The sequence below is a fragment of the Microtus pennsylvanicus genome, chromosome Y (assembly GCF_037038515.1).
Source record: "Microtus pennsylvanicus isolate mMicPen1 chromosome Y, mMicPen1.hap1, whole genome shotgun sequence".
Classification (NCBI taxonomy): domain Eukaryota; kingdom Metazoa; phylum Chordata; class Mammalia; order Rodentia; family Cricetidae; genus Microtus; species Microtus pennsylvanicus.
In genome coordinates, this window is record NC_134602.1 from 2035698 (window position 1) to 2049032 (window position 13335).

At 37.4% G+C, this 13335-nt stretch overlaps 1 pseudogene; it reads left to right on the forward strand.

Moving 5' to 3' along the window:
* The first annotated feature begins 4074 nt into the window (after positions 1 to 4074).
* On the forward strand, positions 4075 to 5176 carry LOC142842029 (N-lysine methyltransferase KMT5A pseudogene; annotated as a pseudogene).
* Positions 5177 to 13335: the final 8159 nt, after the last annotated feature.

Sequence of the window (13335 nt, forward strand, 5' to 3'; positions counted from 1 at the left end):
TATCTGAAGCTTGGCTTCCTCCCCAGAAGACATACATAAAATGATTTCGCACCTGCCATTATATGGATTTGTGAAGTCAAACCCTATCTTAGTCAATAATTAGGCCCCATGCTACCCATTATTCCAACTATGATTTCCCTGCATCTTCACTAAGAAGGCTATTTAGCGATGAAATTTCATGGACGGAAAGATTTTAAAATTTTGAACATTACTGTACTCCAGAGAAAGTAGGAGTGAATTGTCACAAATTAAAATAGATCAGGTGTTTCAGCACACAACTTTCTTAAGTAAGCTACAAAGATTTTTAAATCTGGAAAAAATAAACTCCTACTATTCCACATGTTCTCAAAAGTATCCCACACAAGTTTGAATGTCTCTGCTTCTGCCTGTGTTCTCCCTGACACATGGTACAGCAATTTTACAACATGGTGCTGCTCATTCACAATCGCTAGCGTAGAATCAGGCCTAACCAGTATTTCAAGCTAGAGGGCACCCTTCACATTGTATTGATAATGGACATGGACATGCTGTTGGCTTGCAGAAACATTGTCTTTCATTTTCTTTTTGTATGAACTCAATCTTAAATTTATTTGAAGGATGACACTTGAAAATCTGAAAAAAAATAGAGAGAAAGGTAGTAAAGAAAGTATGAAGGAAACCAAAACAAAAAAGAAAAAGGCCAGGTGGAACAGTATATAATCAGACATGTAAAGGATTAGGAGAGAATAAGAGATGCTCAATGATGTAAAGTGGTCAGAAGGAAAGAAGGTAGGAAAGAAGAAGCAAAGAAAGCCAAAGGTTAGAGTCTGGAAAATGTTTCATTAAAATTATTTAAGGAAGTATATATATATATATATATATGTGTGTGTGTGTGTGTGTGTGTGTGTGTGTGTGTGTGTGTGTGTGTGTATACACATATATACACATATATATACATATATATATACACACACATATATATACATATATATGGATCAAGAACTGATAAATTTAATAGCTATATAATCATAACAAAAATAGGAAAAGCGTCATGACTCTGCTATGAATTGAAGATAGTTGGTTTTGTAGACACATATGGAAAGGATTTTGTTGTATTTTTTATCACATAAAGGAAGCACTATTAGTATTTAATGAATGACTATGATATGCTGTAGGACTCCCCTCTGTATCATGTGAGTGTGTTTTATTATAATTGGTTAAAAATGAGGCCATTTTGGCCTATGGCAGGGCATAAAAAATTTAAGCAAGACAATTAAACTGAATAAGGAAAATGCAAATCAGGCAGATAAAATATAACCACTCAAGAAGCAAGATATGAGATAACAAACCATGCATCCTGTCATAAGATGTAAAATAATACGAATAGTTTAATTTAATATGTAATTGCTTGCTAGGAATATACCTGAGTGGATGGGCAAACAATACCGTAAGTATGGAGCTTTTACAGGATTATTCTGGTTTGGGTGGCCAGTCAGAAAACGTGCAGTCTATATTTATAGTTTTATTTCCTTTGAGAGATTGTTTCTTTGAGTCACAGAATGTCTAACCTTGTTTTTTTTTCTTCGTTTTTTTCTTTTTTCTTACATCTTTGTGAAGTGTAACTAAATATGTTAGTTGAAGCTTCCTGGTGTTTCATTCACATGCTTTAGCATATTTCTTGCCAGTTTTTTTTTAATTTGATAAGTTTTTTATACTGGTAATATTTTGTAAGCATTGAGAGTACATTTGGTCATATCTTGAAGGATTTTTTTATACACAAGACTTGAGATAAACAATTTAAGAATATAGTTATAAAAATTCTCATTTAGAAAAGAAGCATGGAATGCTTTAAGCTCCAAGGTTAGAGGACAGAATAACAAAGGGCTATTGAAACCCAGGTTATGAGGAATAGGAGGGTTTAGAGAGGTCGTAAACACTCAGACACACTCTTTGCGACATTTGTAGTCAATTAATATTGGATCTCTGCTAAGAAGATAAGAAGAAAACTTAGGCAAATTCCAAGATTGAATGAATTCTTACATATACTTCTGAATTTCTATAATTTTTCTTTTCTTTTTTTCCACGTGTGATCGAGTTTATTGTAGAGAAAGTTAACAGAGACTGTGGTTGTGTAAGAACAGTCAGACACAGAACTAACGTGGGCTTAGCAGCCCAGCCATGGGTCTGCCCGGTTCTTCCGCATCAAGAAGTTAATCTTTCGAGCCATTTCCATGTTGTAGATCCCCTGGCATGTTTTATAGCTCCCCCGCTGGCGGCGGCGGCAGGGCTTCTCATAGAAACGCCGCTGCTTTATGACCTCAGTAAGCCTGTCACTAGTGAGGCTTCGAGGAGGAAACCTGGAGCCGCCAGAGTGCCAGGCAAGCGTCGTGCCAACGCAGTAGTCCCAAGATTATAATCCAGCTCACGGGGAGTCCACACCTCCTCTGGAGGCACCTGAACACACATGGCATAGGTATACATACACCTGTTCAGGGGCCTGTATGCACCTTCCACGTTCCCCTCCTGAACCATCACAGTCCTGGCAATGAACTTCAGGTGTTTAGCCATGGCCTCGCTTTCAAATCTTCATTCTTCGGGACCTACAGGCTGCGGCTTTAGCATTAGGACTCCAGCTATAATTTTTCTTTACTACTGAATCTGGTCAACAGAAAAACTAGGAGACCCTGCTTTCAGAATAAAATACTCAAGTATAACAATGTACATAAGCTTTTCCCTGCTTATATATGTTTTGAGCCAACTCTCTTCCTGTTTCTTTAAAGAAAAAATAACAATATTATGCCCTCTGCACGTGTGTGACAGTTGTATAGCTTTTCTGTAGGTACATCCCCAAGAAATGGAGACAGAACTTGTCTCTGGACAAGAACTGAATTTTTGGTTCCTATTTCCCATGCTGAGGAAACTCTTCAAGCTTTGATACAGGGATAGACCCTTGGTACTAACCTCAATGTAATAATCCAGTCTATGCTGACAGACAGGGGTTCTTGGCTTATTTGGAAAGGTGGAAGAGTTGGGATTAGACATGCAGGATGTGGGCAAAGAGAATATCAACCTAAAAGTTATACTGTGAAAATTATGGATGATATGTAAAATAAATGAAAGGAAAAATGAAGACTATCAATATGTTGAGGATAGATATGTCTATTTTATGATTGTTGGGCTATAACCTGTGTTAAACTCAATTATCTTTCAGTATATTTTCTGTGTGTTACTTCCATCATGTGTGCAGTTTTCTTTTTATTAAAACTTGAATAGTGCTAATAGTATATGTGTCACCCTACATCTAATATAAAACAGAATCGCTGTGTTATGACTTCTAAATTTTGGGCATTTTCTTTCTCTCTTGAGGACAGACAAGCAATGCTTTCTTTCTTGCCATTTTATGGACTTGGTGAAACTAAACTTATGTTATAAGTATACCATTTGCTATGCATTACTCTACTTGGAATCAGGCAGTATCTTCACCAGGAAGGCTCAGCAGATATGGAAAATCATAAATTGAAGGCTTTGTAGGTTTGAACCTTGCAATTCTATGATAGAATTTGAGGTTGTGGGGCTGAAATGCCACATAATTAAAAATGGATCAGATATTTCAGCATTTAAATATGTTAGATAAGCAACAGATTCATTTAAATCTGAACACATGGGACACTTCCTACTCCACAGCTATAAAAACACTCCACCACAGCATGGTAGTCTCTGTCTTCATTTAGGTTCACCCTGAAAGTCAGCAGAGTGTTTTTGCTATTGATACTACAAATGTGGTAGTAAAACCAAAAGCTCCATCTGCAATCAAACCTATAAGAATCCCTTTACATTATATTATTAATGGTGATGGTTTTTTTTTTTTGTTTGCAGAAAAATTATCTGTAGTGTAATTGGTCTGTGAAATCAATCTTCGGCTGTCATAAAGGTAGACATTTACAAAAGAAAAGAGAAAAGATGAACGAAAGGAAGAAGAAGGAAAAAAGAGAGAAAAAAGAGAAAGAACTAAAGAAAGAAATGAAAGGTTTACGAAAAATGAGAGGGATGGGAGTCTGGCAGAAGCACAACTGGTTACCGGTTCTACTGCAGGCCATGAGCAAAGCAGTTGCCATGAGGCACTGCAGGGCCTTCCCTGGTGTGCTATGGCGGCGCTGGTGGCAGCGGCAGCAACAGCAGCTGAGGAAGCGGCAGTACTCGTGGCCAGGCCGCCAGAAAGGCAATGGCTCTGGCTGCACTGACATGGGGCTATCTGGGGTTCAGGAGAAAATGTTTGCGGGGCAGTCAAAGATCAATGCCTACATGAAGCCAAACAAGTGCTTAGGAATGTGCTACCCTTTTCAGGAAGAGAACTCAGTTGTACATTACGAGGTCAAATGCCAGGGGAAACCATTATCTGGAATCTCCAGGAAGCCAAAAGAGGAAATAAATGCTGGAAATATGATCCAAAGTTCCGTGAAGTCCGATGAACAGAAGATAGAAGATGTCAGGAGAGGTCCCATGGCATCTTTTCCAAACCAAAAAACCGAAGCAGCAGATCCCCCGCAAACTCCACCCTCATCATGTGATTCTATCAAAACAGTGGCTCCCAAGCAGGCCCTGAAAAAACACCTCAAGGGCAAGCAGGCCCCTAAGAAAAAATTTCAAGGGAAAACACATCAGAAGAGAAAACTGACAGATTTACACCCAGTGCGAAGGAGCTCCAGGAAGAGCAAAGCTGAGCTACAGTACGAAGAAAAGAAAAAAATTGATGAACTGATTGAGAGCGGGAAGGAAGAAGGCTTAAAGGTTGAACTCATTGATGGAAAAGGCCGGGGTGTAATTGCTACGAAGCAGTTCTCCCAGGGAGACTTTGTGGTAGAATACCATGGGGACCTCCTAGAGATCACCGATGCCAGGAAGAGGGAGGCTCTGTATGCTCAAGACCCCTCCATAGGCTGCTACATGCTACATGTACTATTTTCAGTATCGGAGCAAAACCTACTGCGTGGATGCCACTCGAGAAACTAATCGCCTCGGGAGGCTGATCAATCATAGTAGGTATGGGAATTGCAAGACCAAACTTCATGACATTGATAGTGTGCCTCACCTCATCCTCATTGCCTCCCGCGACATTGCAGCTGGGGAAGAGATCCTGTTCGACTATGGTGACCGCAGCAAGGCCTCCATTGAGGCTTATCCTTGGCTGAAGCATTAACCATGTGGCATCCCTGTCTCCCTACCACCCTGCCTTCTTCTTCAAAGGAAAAAATGACCTCAATCTGAAATGATTTTTTTAAACACACTTACTCTTACCTAAAAAATTCAGATGTTTTCAAAAAGTCTATTAAAGATGGATTTTCATGTAGCATTTAAATATCTCCTACAGGTTTCCAAGGTGGACTTGAACAGGTGGTCCTGTATTATGAAAAGTTTTTTTTGAATTTTTTTTTATTGAGAAAAGGAAAAAAAAAACACAAGTTTCTGCCTCCTCCCAGTTCCCATTTCCCTCCCCCTCCTCCCACCATTCTCCCCCTTTCCCTACTCCTCTCCCCATCCCTCTCCGGTCCAAAGAGCAGTCAGGGTTCTCTGCCCTGTGGTAAGTCCAAGGTCCCCCCCTCCGTACATATCTAGGAGGGTGAACATCCTAACTGGCTAGGCTCCCACAGAGCCAGCACATTAAGTATTATCAAAACCCCATGCCATTGTCCTTGGCGTCTCATCAGCCCTCATTGTTCACCATGTTCAGAGAGTTCGGTTTTATCCCATGCTTTTTCAGTCACAGTCCAGCTCGCCTTGGTGAGCTCCCAATAGATCAGCTCCACTGTCACAGTGGGTGGGTGCACCCCTCGTGGTCCTGACTTCCTTGCTCATGTTCTCCCTCCTTCTGCTCCTCATTGGGACATTGTGAGCTCAGTCCAGTGCTCCAGTGTGGGTCTCTGTCTCTATCTCCATCCATCAACAGATGAAGTTTCTATGATGATATGCAAGATATTCGTCAATATTGCTATAGGATAGGGTCATTTCAGGTTCCCTATCCTCAGCTGCCCAAGGAACTAACTGGGGACATCGCCCTGGGCTCCTGGGAGCCACTCTAGGTTCCAGTCTCTTGCCAACCCTAAGGTGGCTCCCTTAACTTAGAATTGTGCTTCTGTGCTCCCCTATTCAACCTTCCTTAATCCCCATCATTCTTTTTCCTCAAGTTCCCCCCATCCTCCCATTCTCCCTTTTCTCTCCCCATCTCCCCTTATCCCCATCCCACCCCACCCCCAAGATCCCAATTTTCTCCCCAGCAATTTTGTCTACTTCTCATAGCCAAGAGGATAACTATATGGTTTTCCTTTTTTTTTTTTTTTTTTTTGTCTTTCGAGACAGGGTTTCTCTGTGTTTTTGGAGCCTGTCCTGGAACTAGATCTTGTAGACCATGCTGGTCTCGAACACACAGAGATCTGCCTGCCTCTGCCTCCCGAATGCTGGGATTGGGTTCACCTTCTTACTTAGCTTCTTTAGGTTAACCATTTGTAGACTCCGTGACCCTTATTTATGGGTAGAAACCAATTATGAGTGAGTACATCCCATGTTCATCTTTTTGGGTCTGGCTTACCTCACTTAGGATAGTGTTTTCTATTTCTATCCATTTGGATGCAAAATTCGAGAAGTCATTGTTTTTTACTGCAGCATAGTACTCTAATGTGTATGTATTCCACACTTGCTTCATCTATTTTTCATTTCAAGGGCATCTAGGTTGTTTCCAGGTTCTGGCTATTACAAATAATACTGCTATGAACATAGTTGAACAAATGCTCTTGTCATATGATAGGTCATCTCTTGGGTATATTCCCAGGAGTGGTGTTGCCGGGTCCAGGGGTAGGTTGATCCCGAATTTCCACAGAACCCGAAACACTGATTTCCAAAGTGGTTGCAAAAGAGTGCATTCCCACCAGCAATGGATGAGGGTTCCCCTTCCTCCACAGCCTCTGAAGCAAAGGCTATCATTGGCGTTTTTTTTATTTTAGCCATTCTGAGAGGTGTAAGATGATATCTCAAAGTTGGTTTGATTTGCATATCTGTGATTGCTAAGGAGGTTGAACATAACCTTAAGTGTCTTTTGGCCTTTTGAAATTCTTCTATTGAGAATTCTATGTTCAATACAATGTCCCATTTTTTAATTGGGTTAATTAGCATTTTAAAGTCTAGTTTCCTGAGTTCTCTATATATTTTAGAGATCAGACCTTTGTCTGTTGTGGGGTTGGTGAAGATCTTCTCCCAGTCAGTAGGTTGCCTTTTTGTCTCAGTGAGTGTCCTATGCTTTACAGAAGCTTCTCAGTTTTAGTAGGTCCCAGTTATTCAATGTTGCTTTTAATGTCTGTGCTGCTGGGGTTATACCTAGGAAGCGATCAGATTATGAAAACTTTTCTATTCTCATTGTTTTTGTGCTGTTATGCATACAGTTGAGCGTTTGTGCTTCCCGGTGCAGTCGAGGACTGGGCATACACATTGACTTGTGTGAATATATTTTAGCCAATGTATTGCAACAAGCTCTTCTTTCCCTCTGCTTTCTGAACAGTTTACTGAGCCTTGGGCTTGGAAGCTTTGCGGGGAACAGACTTCTTCCACAGGGAGAAAGAACATAATCACAATATAATCTTCAAATTATACAAAACTAACTTTACAAAAAACAGTGGTTTGCATTCAACTGCAAAGATAGAGTCTAGAATAACCAGAATACATTGAGACCCAAAGAAATAAAAAATGGTGTGTTTAGAGAGGCCATAAATAACCAGGGACATGCTATGGAGCTTGAATAGTAAGGGTGACTTTTTTTTAACAGCCAAGAAGCCAGGAAAAGAGTTCAAGTAAGATTGCACTTTCACAATATCCATATATTGTTTCCCGGATTTGTATGATGTTGCTTTCCATCTATCGTGGGTCACCAAAAACACAGAGAAAATGATTTATGTCTCATCCTATTCTAGAACTCTAGAAGTCTGCATAACTGAACTAAAAACTAGACATTAAAATGGGGTCTATTGACATTTAAATACTTAAAACTTCACAGAATGAACTTTACCTTCTCCTAGAAAACTAAGATTTATTTCAATTGAAACACTGAAAAGGGAACAAAGGAAAGTGCTGCATATATTAGTTAAACAATTCTGCTTCAGGGTAACATGTCACTAAGAAGTCAAGCTATTATGACTTTGTTTTACTCACTTGGTTCATTTTGAAAAATAATTGTCCCCTTGACCTGGCTACGAAACAAGCCCACTTCCATAGACAAATCTAGACATGGGTGTTTCTCACAGCATGAGTCAATGGAAGATTGTCCAGTTTAAAGACTGCAGCAATATAATTATCAATTATTTCAATCTTGCCTCTAGTGAAATGGTACCACACAAATCTTGACACAATATATACAAAATATATATATATATATAATAAATTCATAATTCACAAAAACTCCAGTAGTCTCAGAAAGAAATCCATTAACAGTGGAAAAACATACAGTGACCGGTCTCATACTGCACCAGTAACACACTGTTATGTATAGCACTCCAGGACCTGAGCTAAGAAGAACCTCAGCTATATCAGGAACACATAATCAACACGATATATAATAGCTTAAAATTTCTTGTAAAATACTGACATTCTGGATCCAAGCTTTTAAATACCTTCAGATAGAGTATGTTTTGCATTTGCCATATTAGAGAAAAACAAACCCTAAAACAGCCTCACTCTAGTCTAAGAAATGGTTTAAAACTTTGTGGAACACAGGTTAAAAATGGAAAAATTACCTTATGGGAGATAATGTTGATTTCTTATGTATCTTACTCAAAAATTTTAATTCAGATGAAGAACATACACCAGCTGAAGGCATTGAATAGCTTCTTCGCAGACTATAATCACTGAGATTAGGTGTCCTCTCTTTGGATAACACTTGCAGTTAACCAATGTCCAAGGTTTTGTTTTTGGGTTCATTAGGAGATTCACTTCCAATGCATGTTGATATTAAAGGTTGTCAAATGCCACATGCCTGTGGAGAATAAAATACATAAATGACACTGAATATTGACTTCTTCTGTGCTTCTTGGAGTCATGTAAGGGCAGAGAGAATTCTGCCATTATTAGCAGGCAACAATTTGCATGTCACTATATAATCTACCTCCAAATTTTAAATCAACCACACCCACTCATGTCCTCACATTATATCCACTTTTACTTTATCCAAAAGACACAAGTTTTCCTCTGTCTTTTAACTATTTTTAACTTCTCTTACACCACAGCTACCAACAAGAAATGTGGTCCAGCATATTTGTCAGTGAAGCTATCATCATACAAATCTAGGATATTTACATTGAACATTCAGATCTATTCTATATAATTTGCAGTTCTCATATCTACAGAATGGAAACAACATTATGACTCTTATACTTCTTACTTTTTCAACCCAATCTCACTCAAGTGAAGACATGTATACTTTATGCAGTTTTCTTTTGGGAAACTAGACCACATATGAATGAAAAAAAAGGAATGGATAAAAGCTATGTGTTCCAGTATAAACACAAAGTCACAAACTGAAGGAGAGAAAATCCACACATTCATTTCACAGATGAACACAAACACCCACACAAGCACAAATGTAAGGCACCAAAAATGACTGTGAAGCTCACAATACATATGCTGACATATATTCCTTGCCAAATGTAACCAGAAGTGACAGGTTTCTCTAGATTTTGTAATTTGCCTTTTTTTTCTTTAAGAAATGTATTTTATATCCCAAGAAGAAGCCTCCTCCTCTCTAACTCATGAGCCCATAGATGAAAGCTGAACACTGTTGAGAACTTTGGTAAGATCCATGGAAAAAGACTGACATCTGTCACTAAAGGCATGGTATTCTCCCTCTGAAACAACCCAAGTCAATGAACACCATTTGTTGCAGTCAAGTGCTGTTTTCTCATAAAGACTAGCTGTGAGGTCTCAAAGGGTAGTTTCTCTGATTTCATTCCTTGAAAGATTTTTTTCCTATATTTTGAGCCAAAAGCCATTCCTGTTGTCACAAAAGAGGAGATTACTGATTATTGATTAAAATAGAACCTCTCCAGGTGGTTTATAGTTATGTATAGTTTTTGTGTGTGAAACCTCTGGGATTGGAAACAGAATCAATCCTGGTGCATGAGATGACCCTGTGGAAATAAAAACCAAACATGGGATAACAGCACAAAGCTTTAAGCATGGAGAAGGATCTTAGTCCTTATCTCAACTTAACATGCCATACTTTGAAGACTCACCTGGGAACCTCCGTTCTTTCTGAGATGAAGAAGTGTGTATTGGGCTTGGGAATATTCAGTATGTGGGTGAAGGATATCAAAAGGGAGGTTTAGGGGAAAAATTTTGATACATAAAACAAGTAAAAATAATTAGAAATGAAAAATGAATGTAAAATAACACGGAGAAGTGTTAATATGTCTGCATATTGATTGAGGATTAAGACCCTAGTTTATTTATGTTTGTGTGTTTATGTTTATTTTCCAAATAATACAGAATTCAACCTTCTTAAAACATGGAAAATTTGTAAGTCTTGACATAGAATCCTACAATTATTACTTTCCATGCGATACTTCTCCATTATGGAGTGTTGAAATCCTCTTTAAAGGACGAACAGAATACATTTTGTCTTACTATGTTGCATAATTTTTAAGATACATGCTATGATCGATTTTATGTAAGTCATATGCCAAATAATATTTTTCCTCTGATTCCCAATACAATCACAAAGATGACTATCTAAATATAAAAACCATGGATAGAAATTTTCTAAATATGAACCTTAGAATTCTCTATGAGATTTTGAAAAAATACAGATAAAATGCCACAAATTAATGTGAATCAGGAACTTCACAGTATAACATTGTTAACTTTGCCACAGAGTCATTGAAATATGGACACATGAAATTCTTCCTATTCCATGAATTAACAATATTGCACACTAACAAGGAAGTTCAGCTCCTTCTGTTCACCCTAAGAGATTATTATATACATTATTTTGTAAATTGATGTTAACCATTCACAAGCAAAACCAATATCTTAATTTGTAATTTTTACTAAAGAGCTCCCATCACATTATATCAATAATGGGTATGCTATTTGCATGAAGATATACTGTGTGACATGTCCATGCTTCATGAATTGATACTTCAGATCTCTTTAAGGCATACATTAACAAAGAAAAAAAAGAAAAAAAATGTAAGGCAGGAATAGAAATCAACGTCAGAAAGTAAGAAAAGATACTTAACAAAAGACTTGATTAAACCTGAAAATGAATGGGAGGGAATAGTAGAAGATGAAACATGAGAAGTTGGGATGTGGCAGTAAATTAAGAAAGAAGAAGCCAAGAAGTCCCCTAGTGGTAGGGGCCTGAAACTAAGACAGTACTCTTTAATTAGGGATAATTATTAATACATAGAGGTCTGCATAACTGTACTGGAAACATTACAGTTCCTTGTGATCCAAAGAGTTTAAAGCATTGTAGAATTCACAAAAAAAGGACATCTAGTTCTTTGAGAAAATGAAAGCCCCCACTAAATATACAGAATAAAGAAAGAATATTAAGATCTGCAAAGGAAAAAGGGTAGGTAAAATATAAAGGTACACCTATCAGAATTACAACTGAATGTATTCGCATTGGAGACAATGAAAGCCAGAAGGTCATTTTCAAGGGTAATGCAGAAATTAAGAGGCCATGGATAACAACTCAGACAAATATACCCAGCAAAACTTTCAATTATATCCAGCAAAACTTTCAATCACCATAGAAGGACAAAAGAAGATATTCAGTGAAATAACTAGATTTCACCAATACCTAGCTAAAAACCCAGCCCTGCACAAAATAAAAAATGGAGAACTCCAAGCCAAAGAAGTTGGTAACAACAACAAAAACAGAGGAAAAAATGATAATCTCATAGCAGAAAATCTCAAATAAGGGAAAATGCACAAATTAACAATATTAACAATGACAATTTAATTAACAAAAGAAAGCAATCACTAGTCATTAATATCCATTATTATAAATAAACTCAACTCACATATAAAAAGGCACAGATTGGATACCAAAACAGAATCCATTCTTTTTCTGCATACAAGAACCACATCTCAACCTCAAAGACAGACCTTGTCTTGGAGTAAAGGGTTGTGAGAAAAATGTTCCAATCAATTAGATCTAAGAATCGCTTGGTGTAGCTATCCTAATATCGAACAACATAGAGTTATAGATAAGAATCAGTCAAAAGAAATAAAAAGTCATTATGTATTAGTCATAGGAAAGATCCATTGACACATTTTCAAAATATGACCTGATGATTCTCTGTATTTCCTTCATGTCTGTTTTAATGTCCCTCTTTTCATGCTTGTTGTGTTAATTTGAGTATTTTATTTCTGCCTTTTGATTAGTTTCTATAAATGGTTTTTATTTAGTTGATTTTCTCAAAAAACAAACTCTTAGCTTCATTTCTTTGTATTGTTTTCTTTGTTTTTTCTTTTTAATTTTTGATTTCAGTTCTCAATTTCATTATTTCTTGCTGTCTGAATCTCTTAGGTGCTTTTTGCTGTAAGGTTTTCAAATGTTCCATTATTTTACTATTTTGGGATTTTCCATCTTTTTAAATAGGCTTTTAGTGCTATGAGCTTTCCTCTTAAAACTGATTTCATTGTGTCCCAAATATTTGGGTTTCTTTTGAAGTCATTTTCACTGAATTTTAGAAAGTCTTTAATTTCTCTCTTTATTTCTTCTTTGACTCAGGTGAGCATTGTTAAATTCCCTTGTGTTTGTGAGATTTCTGGAATTAGTATTGCTGTTGACTTCTAGTTTTAAACCATGGTGATCTAATAAGGTATATTGGGTTATTACATTTTTTGTAATTTTGAGGTTTGATTTGTTACTGATTATGTGGTCAGTTTTTGAGAATGTTCCATGAGGTGCAGAGAAGGAGGTATATTCTTTTTTTGTTTGGATGGAATATTCTATAGATGTCTGTTAAGTCCATTTGAGTCATAATCTCTGTTATTTTCTTATTTCTCTGTTCATTTTTTTTCTCTGACTGTCCTGTCAAGTGGTGAGAGAAAAGTTTTGAAGTATCCCACTATTAGTGTGTGGGGTTTGATGTATGATTTAATTTTTATAAGTATTTCTTTTAAATATGAATGTGCTGTTGAAATAGGAGTGGGGGGCCGTGTTCCTGCTGCACAGGTCCTGGCTGCCAGCTAGCTTATGTCCGAAATTAATTACATGGAAATACAGATTCTTTTAAACACTGCTTGTCCCATTAATTTTAACCTCTTATTTGATAGCTCTTACATATTTATCTGACCCATTTCTAATAT